This window comes from Columba livia, chromosome 18, assembly GCF_036013475.1.
Source record: "Columba livia isolate bColLiv1 breed racing homer chromosome 18, bColLiv1.pat.W.v2, whole genome shotgun sequence".
Classification (NCBI taxonomy): Eukaryota; Metazoa; Chordata; class Aves; order Columbiformes; family Columbidae; genus Columba; species Columba livia.
The window spans coordinates 7986497-8006024 of record NC_088619.1 but is presented as its reverse complement, the minus strand read 5'-3'; the positions used below and the strand labels follow the sequence as shown (position 1 = coordinate 8006024).

Below are 19528 nucleotides of genomic sequence, written 5' to 3'. Positions count from 1 at the left end.
TCTTACTTGATTTCCCCGGTCCCATGGGCTGCTGGCCCCATGGCAGAGCTGATGGAAGAGCTTGTGAATCAGCTGCTGGATTGCCACTGGGAACAGCCCAGGATGTAAGTGTGAACCAACATCAATGGGAAATCCAGGTCAAAAGAAAGGGCCAATGCTGCGATTCACTCTGGTGGAAGAAAGCTCAAGGGTCTCCAAATCCAAATGGGGATTTGAAGATCATCCAAAACCAGCAGTCTGTTAGTGTCCAGCTCAGGGGACTTTATCAATCTGTTACCAGAACTGGACCCTAACCGCTGTCGAAATGAAAGTGGTTGCTTGGGATACATTAACATTGTGATATTATTGAACCTTGCTGTCATAAATCACATAAATATAACACTGTTGCTCTTTCTCTCAGGTTTTTCTGAATTTACATTTATGTTCCAGGTAGAACTTGCACAGGTAGTTTTTCGTTGCATTTAACTGAATTGTTTGTAGAAGACAAAAAGGGCTTTTGTGTTTAGACTGTGCATTGAAATGTCTTTCCATGTAAGTTCCAAATAAGCTCAGATGAGGCATAAAATATAATAATAAATTGCAAAAACTAGGACTTGGACTAGATGATCTCCAGAGGTACCTTCCAAGCCCAACCGTTCTGTGATTCCGTGATGCATGGGACGTACTGCCCTGGAGGTCCAAGTGAACCAAGGAGGTTGGGGCTCAAAGGCTCCCCTTGAGTGTTGTTGGGACTCGCTCACTGTCAGCAGTCCTCTGTCCATCACAGTTTCCTATTTGTCTGTGCCTGAACTCAGTCCTTATAGTCATATGTCTCGTTTGAAGCTTTTAGGTAGCCCTGCTTGAATTCCAAAGATGCTCAAGTGCCTTCTTGATTCAGAGGTTTAGCAAGTTCACATCAGAAAGCCACTAGCAACAGGTGAGTTGCTGAGAATATAACTATAAATTAATACTCACCGATAATAGTGCCATTTAATTTCTGGTGTTCCTGTTCCCTATATTGTTACTGCCATGCTTTCTTGTATTTTCTCTTAATATCTTCAGTGCTTATAAATAGTGCTGACCTCACTAAGGAAACTGATAAAAAATTTAACATATCATTGTAAAAAAACAGCCTCTAAGAATCCATCAGAGCAATGGACATTAAGGTAATTCTTTTCTTGTATTGATGGTCTTTATCAAAACGGAGGTGGAATTTACGTTTTACTGGTAGAGATAATGATGCAATTTATTTGAAGTTAAAAACACCCCCAATAAAGGAACAAGGAAAATGACTGGCAGTTAGTTATTAAGTCAATCAATGTGTTTTTCCTGTGAGTCAGGCTATTCATTATCATAAAGAATTACTTTCAGTCCAAATCCCTTTTTCATGTCTGAACTCCAGCAAACAGTGTTAAGACAACAAGTATTAGTGAAATAAAATTCTTCTAATTCAAAAAGACATATGTAAACTGATTTAGCTTTTCTGGAAGTGAGAAATTAGTCACAAAAGTGTTTAAAACATCATGCTATCTTGCAGCTCCTCAATAAGCCTCAGTAGGTTCTTTGAGAGTCTTGGCAGCTTTGCACCCACAGAAATAGGTTTTTCTGAGTAGGCATGTAGGGTGGGAAAACTGATTTTTTTTGCTAGTATCAAAGTCAGCAGATAAAATTGACTTCAGGTGGTGCAGTGATTACAGTCCTTGTAGTATTCTTATTTCCCACAGCCAGGAGTATATTAGCGAGCTTGCCTGTTAAAAATAATCAAAAAGATAAAAGAACAGGATGTGGAGGGGGGTTGTTTTTGTAAAAATTGAATGCAGTGTAGTCCAAGAGTGGTGGATGATGAGAAAGGACATTCTTTTAATCTAGTTTTTGGCTTTGACTCAATTCAGAGGCCCTGTGGACTGATACAAGTTGTGCCAAACTCCTGGTGATCCAGCAGGGTCATTCTGGCAAATGAGGATTTGGTCTATACTCATTTCTGTGTCCCCTTTTGTTTATCTACACGCTTGGCCCAACGACCACAGACAGGCTGGTTTAGCACACTACTTGCAATTAGATCTTGTCCCGGAATCCATGCAAGACCATTTCTGCACCATTCCAGGCAGCTTTGCTTGGTAAAAGGGAGATAAAGTTGCTGTCATGTACCTCAGCATGTCACCCTATGGTTTTGACTATTTCTAATGCCATCTGCAGTAACTGCAAAGCAGTGAAGAGAACTTCCTGCTTTCTGTTTTTCTGCCTCCATCTTCTCTTTTACAAGTTTGGATTAATTAAAAGATCAAAAGCAATATTTCTTTTTTGATATTGAGGATTCTTTGTCATCTCAATCTAAAAAAAAAAAAAGAACACACATCTTGAAAATTATTCTGATATGGATCTGACTGGTTCCTCATTATAGATTTTGACAGCTAGTTGTCACCTGGTGCCTGTTTAATATAATTTCTTATGCCAAATAGAGTAATGGTGATTGCAGTATCAGAAAAATATTACGTATGTGTGAGTCAAGGCAGATATGCTGTAACTTTTCAGGCTATGCTGCTCTCAGAGTGGTTTGCTTTGGGAACTGGTGTTCCGGATAGGATGTAATAGGCACTTTTTCCAATGTGCTGAAATTTGCCAGCAGGGCATTTGGTAGGAAAGACAGGAGCTCTGAGCGCACATCCTTTCCTTCCTGACTGCCTAGCGGGAAAGGTGAGAACTGATTTGAAGTTTTTCTCTCCTGAGCTTTGCGCTTGAATCTAAAGGATGTTCCCTGGCTTCCCTTGTGTGGATATTGTTTAGGTTTGGGCCCACATGGAAAACCCTAACCCATAACCCTAACCCTAACCTAACTGTAATCCTATCCCTAACCCAAAAGTAGTTGAGCAAATGGAATTATTCATGTGCTTAAAACGACCATGCACTCAGGCTGTTCTGTAGGAGGCTTCCAGAGGAACAGTGTCTCCTACAGCACAAGTACAGTTGATAGTCAGCACACTGCAATAGCGACCGCCTGAGTGGCACTTCTCAGCCAAAGTGCAAAACGACCTTTTATTTCCATTTGCAACAGTTCAGAAGAAAATAACCCTCTCCTCACTCATTCCTCTAAACCTTCCAGGTTGTAGGATGAATTCCTTGTATTGATGCCTGGCTGTAAATTGATTTAATCTCCCTCAGTTTTCCTTGGTAAGATGGGGATGCTCCTCACAAGGATGCAAAAATATAGCAGTTAATGCTTGCAGTAAGCTCTGAAGATTAATACCATGTAAGTCCTGCGAAAAGCTGTTACTCAGAAAAAGTCCACAATGGCTGATCTGCAAGTGCTATCGGTAGATTTATGGGACCTGTGAAACTTATGCTTCCTATTTTTCTAGAAAGAGAGTGGAGGAATTGGCATCTAACACAATTCAAAAAGATGAGAACAAGCCCTCAAAAAGAAAATAAAGCTCTTCTGACTTTTAGAATCTTTATAAACGTCATTTAGTGTCATTTTCAAATACCTTGAAGGGATCATAAAACTTTGCTCTTCTCTGATCATTGTACCACTTAGAAGAGGAAAGGTATGAACAGCCATAACCCTGGCACATTTTTAACAATACTGAGGACCAAAGGGGATTGTAAGATGGAAGCTTTGATAACAAAAACATAAAGATGTCATTGTCAACTATCTCAAAATATACACGCTTGTTGTAAATGTCGCATAAGCCTACAGCTAAGTGATGGATCAGAATTTCCTGTGTTTTCAAAGTGCTCCTGTTGATGAATACTTTAACTCCTTCATGAACAAGTTATTTGGTGTCCCACAATTTGCCTTCTGTCCTTGTGCTTTGTATGAGTAAAACAAAAAGCCTAATTTAGTATGAGCAAGTTTCATTATACAGGCTAGAATTTCAGTTCTACTCTGCATCAAGAAACAAAAAATTCTGGGAAAGTGCAAAAACATGTATAATATTGTAAATCACTTTATTAGCAAGAATATGACATTTTTTCTCTTCATTAAAATAATAAAAATGGTAATAAGTGGTAAGCTGAAGTAAGTATTAGAGATATAAGGACAAATTTGTGTCCCAGTCAAAAAGTATTATTTAATAGTATTATTTAATTAGCTTATTTAATTATTATTCAGCAAAGTGTTTTGACCTTGTTACCACTCATAATTGCTCGTGTCTGCCAGGAGGGGAAACTGCTTCTAACGGTGCCATTCAGTGGAGCTGGAGGTTCAAATGCTTGAGGACTGTCATCTTTGGTACAACCAATCCCTGCTACACTCAGTGTCTCACCGTGTGACACCAAGATGTTCTGCTCGTGTTTCTGTGTCATTAGGTAAGTCCCGTGGGGTAGGAATGGGAGAGGAAATAATTATTTAAAAGTTGTCTAACCACACTACTTCTGGACTTTGCTGTTACTTCATCATCTCAAGCATCTTCTCTGCACTCATCTTAACCATTTGCACAATTTTTGGCAGAACCATTGGGCTTTTATTTGGGTTTAGAGATGTTTATACTATTTAAGTGACCTGCTACCAAATAGAATCAAAATAATCATTTCTCAGTAGGGCTGCAGGTGCGGGATACAGGAACCATGTATTGCCCAAATTTGTTAAGTGCTTGAGTGTTTCGAAAGAAACTTCATCACATATTAAAATCTGTAATCCCAGTAAATTAAAAGATAATTTGAAAATTACAGGCTGGTGGGTAGCCTAACTCAACTGTTAAAGATCTGTTCAACAAATTGCAAGTCATTAATAATTAGTATTACAAAACCTATTACATCTTTGATTGGGGAGAAATGGACTGAGGCTAGTATTACGTTATTCACTTAGATTTAATTCCATTTGGTGTGTGTTTTACTTTATTTCTAGTGCAGTCTGTAACAGGATCATGGTAGCAAGCATCCAAAATGTCAATTAATTTGTGTATAGAGCAAATAGCACACGTAATAATTGCATCATATAGTGCAGCTCTGTTGACTGGCAGTGGAAGTGCCATTAGATTCACTATGGTTAATTAGGTTTTATGCATTGTACAGTAGCATTACAGATGATCGTTTATAAATGAGTTTATTAAAATGTCTATATTAATATAGTGAAGCAGGCTAAACTCTGTTTCTTGAATGTTTATGATATCACCTTTGCATACTTTGCCTCTTCACTGTGAAAATGTAAAACGTCCCTTGGGAAATGTAAAATGAAGTAAAATCCTAAGTCAGAGTAGTCTATGAGTTAGCAGATCAAGTCAAAACACCTCAGGGATCAGAGTGGCCTGCTACCTGGTAAAGGGCTTACTAAAAGCCTTGTCTTTTCTATCGTCTGCAAGCTGCTTTGAATTACATACATTCTCAATTTGTAAATATTAGTCATATCCATCTGAGCAGCTGAGAAGTTCAATATTTATTTCCCAATTTGTTGCATTTTCCACCACATTTCATTCAATCTGTTAGCACTGCCATAAATCTATCTGCATTTATTTTCCCATTTTTCTCATCTGTTTCTATTATTTACTGTACACTCATTAGGAATTCCTTGGGTTTACAGTTTTGCCATTGTGTGAATTTCTTTCTCTCTTCCTAGAACATTGCTTGCCACCATGAAGTAAGCATCTTCATAATGTATATTTATATGGCAGTATTGATGTCTGAAATACCATATAGAACATATTCTGTATTACTTATTATACAGAAAGCATCCATTTTAGAACTCTGATCACTAGACAGGTCCCTTTATCAATATAAATGTCAATGCAAAAGTAAACATCAAGGTTAGCAGGGAGATCTTTAAGATGTTGAGCAGAGAGTTCTCCTTGAACATTCTGCCTGCAATTGCTGTCCTGTCTGAGCTGAACAGTTCAGACACATAAAACAAAAAGGAATTGACCAACAAGTTTAAGTTGCATCTATTTATTACAGTCATTTTCCCATGTGCAAAACATTCTTACGTAAACTGTCTGGTTAGTTTCCCCCAGAGATGCAGGAGCATGTGTAGCTGTTGGTAATTTATGGATGTAGTCAGGCATTACTTTGAAATCACAGCATTATGGGGAAAGCTCTGTAACAATTGAGCTGAGCTGCAGTGACAAGAATTGGTAAAGAAGGGGACAATTGGAACACCAAGACAAGGAGGGAACTTATTGCTTTTCTTGCCACGCATATTAATAGTGCTACAATCAGTGAAACATTTCTATATTTAGGCTGGTTTTTATTTATTTTTCTTTCCAGTTTAGCACTCCTGTCTTACTTTTTATCCCACTTATTAAATGTTTCATACACGGAGTGGTTCAGCAAACTGCAAAGTCATCCTTGTGGATAGCCTTCTGAAACAGAACTGGTAACAGATTTTTGTTACTAAATTTGTTTTCAAATGTCGAAACATGTAGCAAAGCTTTTGAACTAAGTCCTGTCTTCCACTAGCTGATAAATGTCTCTGATAGCACAGCACAGTAAAGCACGAGAGCCTTGACGTTCAGAAGTCATTCAAGATGACAGATCTCCTAAGTGAAATAGGAAATTCTCAGAATTAACGTGCTAATTCCTCACAAATTCCTATTAGCCTAAGAAGGAATGACTGGGAGTTCAAACTCCTGTTGAAATGTCTAAAGTCAAGGCCATTGTTATTGATTTTTCTGCACTGAGAAACAGTTTAGACATGAGAACAGTGTTCATGACACTGTGCAAACTAGATCCATACAGACATTTAGGCACTTAAATCTTACCGAGTAATGGAGCTGACTGTTAAAGCTCACACCCATTTTTTGCTTTGCATCAACATTCAGATTTTCAGAAATGCAAATCTGAATCAAATGTACCTTCTTCCTGCCCTATACTAGACGGTCTGAAAGTGTTTCAGCAGAGGTACATAGATGGGGCCTTCTTTTTTTTTGCCTTTACAAATGCAGCCTTGCACACACAAAATGGGCATGGAAAAGATGGGGGTTTTTATTACCTATCTAACATATAGTTGTAAAATATATGTATTATGTGTTCAAGCTGTATTTATTTCAACAGAAAAATCTGAATTGAATGTGTTTCTTTATTTAGTGCCAGTGCCTCACCAGATTACTTCGTAGATATGCTTTCATGGGTAGTGTAGTATTAAAAGATGTACCTATAAAGTCTTATAACATTTGCATATTTTAATGTACTGTGAGACCTAATGTCAATCAGAATAAGAAACTACTAACATGTGAAAACCAGAGATTTCTATGGTGTTCTGTGAGTTTAGATCTGACTGTTTACTCATAAAATGGAATATATATATATATATATATATTGTTATCAGAAATCTCCCTCTAAAAGTACTGTGCCCTCTTAACTCCAGCTATCTGGACAGCTCCATCTTAGAAAACAATTTCCATGTGTGGAGGACATTCATTCTCAGAATGCAGCCAGCAAGCTTTGGAAAGGGAACCCATGGTGAACTGGGACACGGGAAGAAGATGTTTATCACTTCATACAGTATGAGGTTAACCTTAATACTCCATTTTACCCTAAAATCTTTTCTAAACAGTGGCCTTTCAACAACATATTCATATTCAGGTTTTAATTCTTATCTGAAATATTCATTTATATTTGGGAGGCCACTTTCAAAAAGTCAAATATCACACAGGGAGGGCTGGAACAACCAGTGTGGAAATGCCCAGCAGAAGCTGCAAAAGGGGAGCACCGGTGCCATATTTTCTGGTGTGATAATTAATTACCTTGTTCTTTAGCAGAATTGTCAGATAGGAGCTCTTAGGTGTTGCAGGGAACAAAGCTTTCACATGCATTATATTTGCATCACAAAAATATGTTTCTATGAATATGCCTTGTAGAATTCATGCCCTTCATTCTTGAATCTGAATCCTGTTTCCTACAGATATTTAAACCACAGTTGCTACTAATAGGCTTCTAGCACAGGGTCTTATTCTCTAGAAAGCAATGGCAAATAGGAAGGAAAAGAACTCTGATTTTTTTTCATCAAATAACCCAGCTTTGCAGAATCAACCTGACTTCTGCTACCATGGCCTTTTTGCTCTGCTTGTTTGAGGCAGTTCTTTCACCTATGTTTTATTTGTTCTCCCTGCATCGACGTCTCTCTGGGTGATGGGCTCTGATGTACAGAGTCTAGCGCAGCTGAGCCCCACCGTCATTTGACACAACTTTTAGAAATACGGCTTCCACTGATGAAATTGGGAGTCCTGTTGCTTCGACCTGGATTTCCCTGACAAGTGCTTGGTGAATGTTCTGTCTTCTGGCAGCACTAGCTCTTACTCATGGACTTTTCCTGTGAAAACAGAGATAAGTTGTGTTCATATGGGCTTCTTTGTATGAAGCTCTGGCAGGGGGTGTGATGTAGGCTGGCATACACTGAGGGGTGTGATAATAAGCACACTCCAGTTTATGAATCATCTGTCTCCTACCTGGCAGATGTGTTCTGGCTCCCAATTTAAAAAAAATCATTCCTTCCTCGAGTTGCTTACCCTCAAACTGACCTCCATCCTATGTCAGCAGTGATAGTCCTTGTCATTCCATACATCTCTGGGACACGTCATGCAGAGGGGCTGACTCAGTAGCAGTCAACCTTCCCGGACTTCAAAGTCTGTGTGGAGACCTACACTTGGTCTGGTCTGCTCCTCTTGGCTCCCTCCTGATCCTTTCTCTAAGAGACTCCAGAAGATACAAAGGAGGTTAATTCCCTGCTGCTTTATTTACTCCCACTTTTTTTTTTTTTTTTCCCCCCAGGAATTCCTTAATGTAGAACCTTTTTGGGAATTTTCCATGTTTTCTAGGATTTTCCAAATCCAAAACCTTTCTAGAATTTCCTCAGAGTTTTCTAATAATTCCTAGCTGCAGACCTTTTCTAGAATTTCACTGATCTAGAATCTTTCAAGGATTTTTTCAAGAGCTTTCCAGATATTTCCCAATGGCTTTCCAAGAACTCATGGATCCAGTATCCCTGTCGTGTTTACCTGGAACCCCCGCTGTGTTACCTAAAACCCCAAGGAGAGACAGAGCTCTATGGAGATGGCTACCTAGAACCTGTCCCTTGAAATCTGGATCCCTTGGTATGATTAGCTACAGCCTATCCCAGCACACCTGCATTTTATTGTACAGTTTTAGGGAACTTTCCAAAATGCAATATGGTGGAGTGAATGCTAAAAATCATCCAAAGAATTTCCCATCAAGTACAAGGATGATCCCCGTAGCTGTTTTATGGGAGAAAGATTATTAAAAGGGAGAAATCAACTTTTTTCATTAGTTTACTAGTTACTAAAGCTGGGAAGGTTGAAAGCAAGGAATATTGCCAGAAAGGAGAATCAAATCAATTCAAAACTATGAGATGTCACAGGAGCTGAGTTAAGAACATCCCACCATGCAGTGAGTATGGAGTTGCTGTTGATAAATAAAGTACTGAGAACAGACTGGTAGTCAGAGCAGAACCACAAGCACATCTGAAAGGATGAAAATGGTGTAAGTTCAAAACACATAGGCTTTCATTCCCCTGTCTCTCAGTATGTGACTTGAATTAAGAGCTCACTCTTCACCCCTAACGTTCTCATATTTTATTGACGATGCGGTATGCGTAAGAAGACTGAGTATAGTATCAAGCGATAGAAATAACACACAAAACACACGAGAGGACTGAGATATATAGACAGAATTGAAGATAAAACACAACCATATTAAAGTCACTGTATTAAAAAATAAGTAGACCTGATTTTCTTCTGCATCGGAGCTTCCTTACACCACTTTGTCAGGATAATGGAGCCATGAAGTGTGCATAACTGTAATTACTCCTACTCCAAGGGTCCTTTAAGCTGACAGACTGGTATAAATGGAGCATTGTATAAATGAGAATTGAGCTCAGTGTGGAGTAGATTGCATGTTCCTCTGAATTCCAAATGCATTCTAAAATTTTAAGTAGAAAAGTGACAGGGCATATCTCCCCCTATGGAAAATATGTGTATTTCAGAGTCAACATTCCGTGCGTAGGAGAACTTCATTGGACTTCAGTGTACATCTTTACCACTCATACAGGTATTGTCATCTACGCAAAGGTGTTGAAAATGCTGCAATATCGTGTTGTTAAAATTTTCCACCCACTTTGTTCAGCTGCAACTGCAAAAGAGACTCAGACTGTGATATCTTACCTGGTATAGATCAATTCAGAGGAATGCCCCAAATGCTAGAGGAAACTGAGCAAAGAAAGCAGAAACAGTTTCAAAATAGTGTTGACCCTTTTTGTCTTGCGAATGGTCTGTGGCTACCATTCCGATGTATTCACACAACCAGGGTACTGAGACCAAAGGATGCTCTAATGAGAGATTCTCTCTACGATTCCTTTCTAGACTGAAAGGCTGGCCTTCTGTGGCAGCAGTTCTTAGCTATCAGAAGCATCAAGCACTGTGTGGAGTGCGTTCTTTACTTACATAGTAAATAGATGGCCAGCCTGGAAAGATGCTTTTAGAATCCTAAGATTTCTCTAGGGGTAGGGTGAGGTCAGAGGAGCTGGGGATGTAATATAGGTTTCTAACAAGGAAACTGAAAAGCAGGTGAGAGAAACTGCCTTTCAAGATTCTTTATTATTTCCTTTTCTTCACTGAAATTCATACCAGGACAAGACCCTCACAACACTTTGACAATCTCATAAGTCTGCTACAGTATAAAATGTACTGCTCTGCTCAGGTGGATTGTACCTGCTGTGTTTCTACAGGTTAATGAAATCTAATCCTCCTGTCTCGATAAAATCCATTAAGCACTGAGCAGCTGCTTCATTTGGAATCCCAGCTCTGCTGTATCTCCCCTTCTCTCCCATCTGCCACTCAACAAGGCTTCTCAGGGAAGGTTTTCCATTTATCAGGTTGACTTCTGCAGCCCTACTGCTTTTGGATCAATTTGCAAAAAATTGCTGTAAAATGCAATAATAAGGAATATGTCTGGGACCTGATTCTATTTTTATTTTGGATTGTTTTATTCTGGGAGCAGGTTCTCTAGGGTGTATGATAAATTTAAGAAGGGTTATATCAATTATATACTATGTTGTTGGGAAATGTTTCCTGGCTAGCTGAAGCCTTAGTGTCTTCTCAGTCTAAATACACGAGTAGCTGCCCTAGGGTCTTTAACTGCAGACTTCACTATGTAAATCATAATGAAAAAAATCTATCTGAGGATTTGGGGTACCCCCAGACTTCTGCCCATATAAAAACTTATGTGAGAAGAGTTAACGAGCTCTGATTAGTGTTTATGGGATTTTAGCTTGTGAAATGACTGCTGAGCCAACATGAACCCACAAAAATGCTGGTTCTGCAAAGCACTTAGTCATGATCTTAAGTTCTTTACTGAACTAGACCCTGAGGCTAAACAAGTTTTAAATGGAAACTTAACCTTGACTGCCACATATAAATTAGTAAGTTATATGGAGAAACATTCATTATTATATTTTCATTCAGAAAATTCAGGGGAATTAGTCAAGAGAAATAAACCTGCCATCATTGACAGGCCTAGAGAATAATCCCTGATTAGAAATGTCCTCCAAGGCACATCTTTTGCTATTAGCATAATTTTTAAAAAGGAGGGTTTGTGCTACTGACAAATGCGTGTTCTTAACAACAAGAGTGAAATTGAATCACATTCTGCAAAGAAGTCTGCAATCTATACAGTCTGATTCTATAGCAGTCCTACCTAGTTAGAAGTATATTCTTCAGTTGTGCTGTCTCAAAAGGCAGCAGCGCTCATCTGCAAAACAGAGACGGCAGGAGCGAGACCAGATACTTGAGAGTACTTCAGTGAGGAGGAAAAGAAATAGAGGAAGTGATAAAGAAAATCCAGGCATTGCTTCTCTTTCTGCTGGAGAAATAGCGCTGCTGTGATCTCTGACCTTTTATTAACAAGGCAGCCACTTCCAGAGGACAGTGATTCATTGCCGGCCACCTTATCTGCATGTGAACAGACTCACCTCCAAGGCATCTCTTTGTCATATGGGGTAACTACAGATGGCAACAGATTCCCTGCTCCAGCAGAAATAGATTTATAAAGTTTAAAGTGCTACTTTATCCTATCTAGAATATGAAAGAACCTTTAATGAGATTTAGAAAATTATGGATAAAGCTTAGTTTGACTTTTGTAATGAAACATACATTGACATCTCTAACTAATGTGTATTGTTGCAGTGTAAGGCTATAGAGAAGAAAAGGTGCCTTCTTTTAATTATGAATTGGTAAAAGGAATATGATACTGTATTTGAAGGTGGTACAAAGGCTGAAATTTTCCATAGGAATAAGAAAAAATAAAATGTCTTTCTTGATCTTGGCAATTGTATTCTGCAAATCAAATTTAGGAAAAATTCCTGCTTTAAATCAAACATTGGACAGTCAATGGGATGTAAGAAACATTCTTTACACAGAATGGGTAAAGGGTTCCACTCTGACTGCCCTTTCAGATAAAGTGCCCTTACTGACCATAAGTCCCTGAATTATCCCAAAGAGAAGTAATCGAGAGGTTGAGACACTGTTCGTTTTAAAATCGTCTCAGGAAATGCTCAGTATCAATATACAATCCTTTCAAATATAACCAAAACAAATAATTGTGTCTGTGCAATTACAGTTTGAAGGGGAACTTTTAGTCTTGTAAATATAAGTTTGCTTTCTTTTATTTTTATGGCATTTGTCTAGTTTTTTAAGTTCTGGATGACTTTCATTCCCACCTACACCCATCTATATTACTTCAGAATTAAGTGTTGGATATAAACACAAATGCCCAGTGATCACATCTGGAGCTAATAGCGTTGTTATTTCCCATTCCTGATTTACAAATAATCAGAATGTATGTAAATTATGTAAATGCCATTGCTGTTTCTTCTTTAGTACAGGCTATTTTCCCTTTGTTCCTAGTCACAGCTGGTTAATTGTCACTATACAATCTGGACGGTTCACTTTAAACTTTCCACATGTAATTAGGGTTTCTAGTACAGCCATATTAAACATTTTATCAGACATAAGTTATACATGCATTCTTTTAATACTTGTGACTTGATTATCATTAGCTGCACCTAAACTGAAGGACCTGGGAATATCTCAGAACTTGAAGGTCCAGGTGTACTTCCACACTCCCTTACTTTGCTTTCCACTCCATTACCTTGTTTTGATGAGGGGAAAATCCAGGCACTCAAGCAGAGCTAAAGCTGTGACTATTTTCAGAAGTTTTCTAGTTTGACTATAAGAAGATACTATTGTGAAGTGCAGCCTCTTTCGTCTTTAAGATGTGTCGCCTGGAGAATGAACATGACTCATTATCATCCAGGATGACAGACCAGCAGCGCCCACTTTCTCTGCACTGTTCTCTCTCACACTTCATTCCCCTGTAGTTTCTTTACTAGTGGATGCTCAGATTCAAGGGAACTTGGTAATGTGTAAAAATCTGTAAAAAATATTTGTGATCATTCCATCTCGCATTCAGAACCTGTCCCAGTAATCCAACTACAAGGTCAGTTTGTAGACTTTTATTTTCAACGAAGCTATGAAAATTTGAAATGCAACTACCCTAACCTCATTTTTCTTATTCTAATCCCCTTACCACTTGTCAAAGAATATCCTCTTAAATATCACATTTCCAACATCTGCAGGAATTATTTGCTGTGAATTTTGCCACGTCATACATACTAATGTAACATCTGTAGGTCCGTTTGATTTGACAAGCTTAATTTTTATCGTCTTCTGTAGCTATAAGGGTTTTTAGCATTGCATTTGGATGATTCACATATTTTCATAGCACAGCATCAAATTCTCAGATTTACTAGGTAAATTTGTATCATCCAAGTGGAAATCACACAATGTAAAGTCTATTTTAAAGTGATCTAAAGAAGTGTACTGGGAAATTCTGATTAAGAGAAAATCTCTGCCACCAGAAATCTGCTGAAAGCAGTTGTTTGTACCCACACTTTCACCTGCCTCTAATATGCACGTGAGGAGATAATTTATGTCTGGAGGACTTCTGCAAGGGCCAAGACATGAGAGCATGGGCTGGTCCTAATACAGCAATAATCTGGCTTTCTTATCAGCAACAGGTAAAGCTGCTTCCTCGTAGATGGCTGAGAATGTAGGAGACGCAGTTTCCTCTCTGTTATCACTCTTCTCCAGCTCCAAATGTCTGCTCTGATTACTTTTCTCCTGTTCTTCTTCTTATAACATATTCCTTTTTGGTTTTGAGTCTATGTTTTGATTTAGTGGTCTCCTTGGGTACCTTCTGCTCCTGTGAGTAATCCTTATTCATAAAGAGCTCAGTTACAGGCAATAGGGCCTTCAATCTAATTTTTTGGCGTCTCTACTGGTATTTATGAAGAACTGTTCTTGTGAATAAAGTTTTAGCTTGTGGTAACAATGGTAAATAATGCCAAGAGCTACAGTCTGTTTCCAACTCTACCAGCTCAAGTGAAAACTAAATAATTCCATAATATTTGGAAACATTTCTCCCCTTAGCAGATTATGAATTTTCAAAATGATGCTTAATTAGTCTTATTATTTGTTAAGAAACTGTGGAAAGATATCATGGAACTGGTAAAGAAGGATACCAGAAACTACCTGGTACCTGGGAAGCAGATGAAACAAAACTTCCCTGTTTTATCTTTGTATATAACAAAATGCTTTCATCATCAATACAGCACTATTGGGGTACCAGGGGACGGTGCAGCTAACAAACAATATGGCTGGAAGATCATAAGGAATACAAATATTCCTTATTGTTGTTTAAAAATTTTGATAAAAAACTAGTGGTTATGGTAACTTCTGACGTAAGAGAATAACAGAAGCTCATTGTCATGAGTCTGTAGCCCTTTTCTCTAAATAGATAGCTAAATAGACAGATAGATATTTGAAACTTTGTGGGTTTTACCTCCCCTGCTAGTAAGATAGGGGGTTTGCTTCTGGTAATTACTGGCTGCCTGCCCTCTCCAGTTTGGGCCTTCTGAAGTCTGCCAAGTTCAGGTGACAAGCAATTGAAGGCTGGAACAAGCTATATCATTATATTAACAATATAGATCATGAAGCCATCTAGGAGAGAGGAAATATAACAGTTTCTTGGGGGTCCTTTTTTTTGGAGTTGGGGGGGGGTGTTTTGGTTTGTTTTTTTTTGGTTGATTTTGATTTTTTTTTATTTTTGGTGTAGATTGTTCTCCCATTTCCAAGAAACAGACACAAGTATGAAGCCCCCAAATCTGCCATTTCCTCATAACTCTCAATGACCCTTCGCTGCTTTTCAGCCACTAATATCACGTTTAGGAAAGGATGATGTGATAGAAGATTAATACAGTCCAGAATTCTCATTTTTTTAAGGATTTACTGGGTGGTGTGATATATCGTACTTCAGCACGCTCATTTTTCTCTGGACTGCCCTTCTTTCCATGCATAGCTTGTGGGTCAGGTACAGCTCAGGTGCAAGAAGGGCTGGTACAGCACAGCTGGGCAGCTGTTGAGGCTTTCCCGTTCTCCTTAGCTCTGCATCCCACCTCAGGGGAACCTGATGTGTAAACAGAGAGTCTTCTCTTCACAGGGATTTTAAAGATGTTCACAGACTGCACATCAGCACTTACAGGGCTTTGTAATTTAAGGGGATCAGCATTACTTCAGTAGTATTTTTAAAAGTTTGTGGATGGGTGTCTTGTGAAGGAGAAATGATTTTGTTCCTAACTCTGGTACAGCTGTGCTGTGTGACCTTGGGTAAGCCACTTAACACCTGTGTTCCCCTATTCCCTGCTGTGTAAAATATTGCTAATTCTTATCTAGATTAAAGAAGAGCAGTGAGGTGGTGTTCATTAATTATTGTTGGAGAGTGTTCCGAGATCCAGTCCAATAACAGTGTAGGATACAATGCTTTGCCCTTCTAGAATACATTCATTTGAGGAAGGTAAAGCATTATATTACACATTTATGTGAAAAGAAAGAAAACTAAAACATCACTTGGAAGCCTTGTTTTAATTGGCTTTGTGTTTTGTTTTTTCTTTACTGTACCCAAGGCTAAATTCACAGAGGCATTTATAAAACATTAAAAGATTCACACAGGGACCTTGTGCAATTTGCAGAAATAGTCTGGGAATCTGCAAGCAGTGGAGTCAGGCACCTGATGTGCTTGGGCGGCTCCCGAGGGAATGCCCACCTACCTCCTTAGGAGGCTGATTTTCCCTGGCAGGCCAGGCTGCAAGTTCACTGTTTGCAATGCTTAATGATACAGAGCAAACGAGTAACAAGAGATCCTGAAAGACAAGTGTGAATCTTTCTCTTGTCCTTTAGTTTTCCTCCTCCATGCTGAGGCTAAACTAATCTAGAGAATGAATCAACAAGAGCAATATGATGAACGACCAGCAAGTCAGTAAGTGTAGTATGTTTTTTTAAAGCCCTTTTCTCTGTGGGTGTACCTCTGTTTTAATAGTACAGATTTTAAGGACAGCTGCTTGTGAGAACTGAAGGTGCCTTTTTTCTTTTATTTTTTTTTTTCTTTTAGAAATCGATTGCAGCTTGCCACCTCTAAATCACGCTTACAGGCTTCTAATCCCTGCAATATACACTACAGTAGTTTGTGACACTGCTTTCTGTTGTAGTATAAGAAGTCGTTTAACACATGATAGTTCCTCCAGCGAGCTACTGGAAAGTCTCCTTTAGCTTACAGTGTCTGGGAACCTGAGGTCTTGACTCTAAATACAGAGGTGATTCTAGTATGCAGAAAGCAATTACCAGCCTTGGAACCTGTCCAGAACAGGCGCACAGCGTTCCTCGTTTCAATAGTGCTCTGCTAATATTAATAACCAAAAGCTCACTGTTAATATATTTTCTGTGAGACACGTATTCTAATAGGCAACCATGGTCATACTTACTTTTCTCAGTTTTCATTTCAATATGTATGAATACATTTAACATCAGAGGGAGCAGGTTGAACAGTGAATTTGCAAATAGACATGTAGTGTGGAGACTTGGAGAATGCTTGCCTTGGTAAAATTGTAGCAGGTAAATTATGGGTGCTGTAGTGTATAATCTGCACTATTATCATAATTGCTATCTGCATTATCTTTTGAGCGGAGATGAAAATATTTTATATAACTGAATTAAATACCACTGTTTGTTGTGCTATATTTAATACTTTGATACCTTTTAAGTATGTTATGTTGTAAAGAATAACTCAAGTGGAATTTAGATCAGTGATTGCTTGTAAAATGTCTAGATTGAGTGTAGCTGAGGCTTCTCGAATACTTTGTGAATATAAGACCTTGAAATTGAATAGGAATTCATTAAAGAGCACTGCTAATGAAATAATAGGATTATTATTATTATCTTTTGCAAAATTGTTCCAAACTATGACTCTGTTCTGCTGTCCTGGTGTTTTCTGTGATTAAATTATTTATAGCCAATTAGATCTTAAGACTCTGTATGCCATCCTGCTCTAAAGCATCTCCTTGTTTGTGTCCTGGTGTGGGTTTAGGCTCCATTGCACTCGGTAGCAGTCAATGGAGGTGTCTCTCAACCTTCTGCTTGTGAAGACCTCTGTGCCTTTGGCTGCACAGCAGGCACTTGGTGTTCACAGTTACGGGCTCTAAAAAGAGACGTAGTGGGAGATGCAGCTGCGTGTGTGGGGTTTGCAGCTGCTGACAAACAGGTCCCACTGCATTTATCTGGCAATTTTTAGAAAGCCTCCTCTTGCAGTCATATTCCATTTCTTTCTAATAGCTATCTCAAAGTTAATGCATTTTGATAAAGGGCTTGATAACACCTCAAAGACCATATCTAGGGTTGTAGCCTTTCTGAATGGACACACTCAGCCTCTTCTGCTGGTGTGTTTTTCCCAGGGATTTTTCCCAGGGTTTGCAAACAGCACAGGGGTTCTTGGTGGGTGTGGAAGACAGGCAGGATAAAAATGGTAGTAATTGGTCATGGAAGCTTAAATATTGTGATCATTTTTTTTTCTTGAGCTATAATACAGGGGGTGAGTTCTGTCTTTTGCCTTTGTTAACAAGGTTCTCATTTTCATTTTGCATCAACTGTTAAATAAAGAAAAAAGAAGTTGAGATGTTAAGCATTTAATCAGCCACAACTATCAGGAGATATTAGATCAAGTTCTGATATCCTGTGTACTTCCCCGACACAAATGTCGCTATCATGGGTTTTATGCCTTCATTAGATGCTGTTCAGATTAATACATTTCAAACTGGTCAGATAGAGGATACAGGAAAAACATATCTTGCCCTCCATGGAACCACCCAATGAAGATAAGAAAAATGGGCCAAAAGCAGAAGTGGTGTTATGAACGACAGAGAAAGGACGTCCCTACTGTTCTGGTTGAAGTCATTGCTTTTCTTTCCTGTGCTGTGTCTACTTAGTAGATGCTGCCCACTGCCTGGAACTGTTAGGACACAGAGATTTGTCTGTCTCACTGTAGTTATGGTCTGCTCTATCAGTAACCACTGGTGCGTGCTTGTGATAAAGCTCTTTGTAAGCAAACAAAAAGCATGTTACGCTTTGATTCACAGGATATTAAATCTTGTGTGGAGTCAAAGAAACAATTTGCTGTGTGGCACAGAATGACCTGTCCCACTGTAGCTAGTGACCTTTATCCAAAAGAAAAACCTTCTTATAAACATCTGCCTTAAATGAGAAAGATTTATTGAAAACGTATGCTGAATACCTAAGTCTTGGGAACCGTAATGCATTTTGATTAAATAAGAACAGTTCCTGTGAAGTTCTGGAAACATTTAATTATCCTATGATAAGCCACAGTAGAAAGTAATAGGAGTTACCTGACTTGGGTCACTTTTGGATTTCCTTCCCAGTTGTGAGAACATGGATGTGGCGCATATTTAAACATTGCTACTCAGGTCTCTGGGGACTTACCTGGGTACTTGCTATAGCTAACAGGTGTATAAATGTAATGCAACAACTGGATTCTTGAGAGTAAGAAAAAAGTTTGAATGGAATATAAACAACTTCTATTAAGGCTGTGTCCAAAGCTTGGTTTTCTGATTAACCTTTGATAGGCACTAGTTATTGGTAGCTACTAATTTGGAAGTGTGTAGGTATGGATTTTTGTCTGGTTAAGCATGTGGGTTACGCTTGTGTTCTTCTAGTATAGAAAAGGCTACACTTTGTTAATTGCCTAATACGGAAAGGTTATAGATGTGAATTCTACATATTTCGCTATATTATATATTGAAAAATAGACTAAATATCTGATTTAGCAGAGGAAATAGAACTTCAAAACTTCATAATGTTCTTTAAAACTCATTAAGCAGCACTGATGGTGAACATCTAACTATGGTCTCATTTTCTTTGGATCACTGGTTTACAAAGTCATTATGAAATTGGTAACGTAATTCTCATCCTTTATGCCTTTCTTTTTTTTAAGTGATCACTGCAAACATAGCAAGATGCATTTGGAATGCTTCACACACATTTTGTTCAGTTTGCCTTTTTCCTTAGGCTTCCTAAGCAAGATGAATTGTTGAATATATTTGCATGCTGTCATGCTTCAAATTATGTATTCACATTTTTTTTTGTCTGCACACAATTAGTTGGGCATAGAATAAGAAAGTGGCAAGATTCCAAACCATTGTTTTCTG

General features: G+C 38.5%; 1 long non-coding RNA gene across 1 annotated transcript in view; it reads left to right on the top strand.

Moving 5' to 3' along the window:
• The first annotated feature begins 271 nt into the window (after nucleotides 1-271).
• Nucleotides 272-19528, top strand: part of LOC110359287 (uncharacterized) — a 64890-nt gene continuing 45633 nt past the window's right edge. The window contains exons 1-2 of the long non-coding RNA XR_002414351.2: nucleotides 272-916; nucleotides 4136-4284. This is a non-coding gene — a long non-coding RNA (uncharacterized LOC110359287). The remainder of the gene's footprint in view (nucleotides 917-4135; nucleotides 4285-19528) is intronic.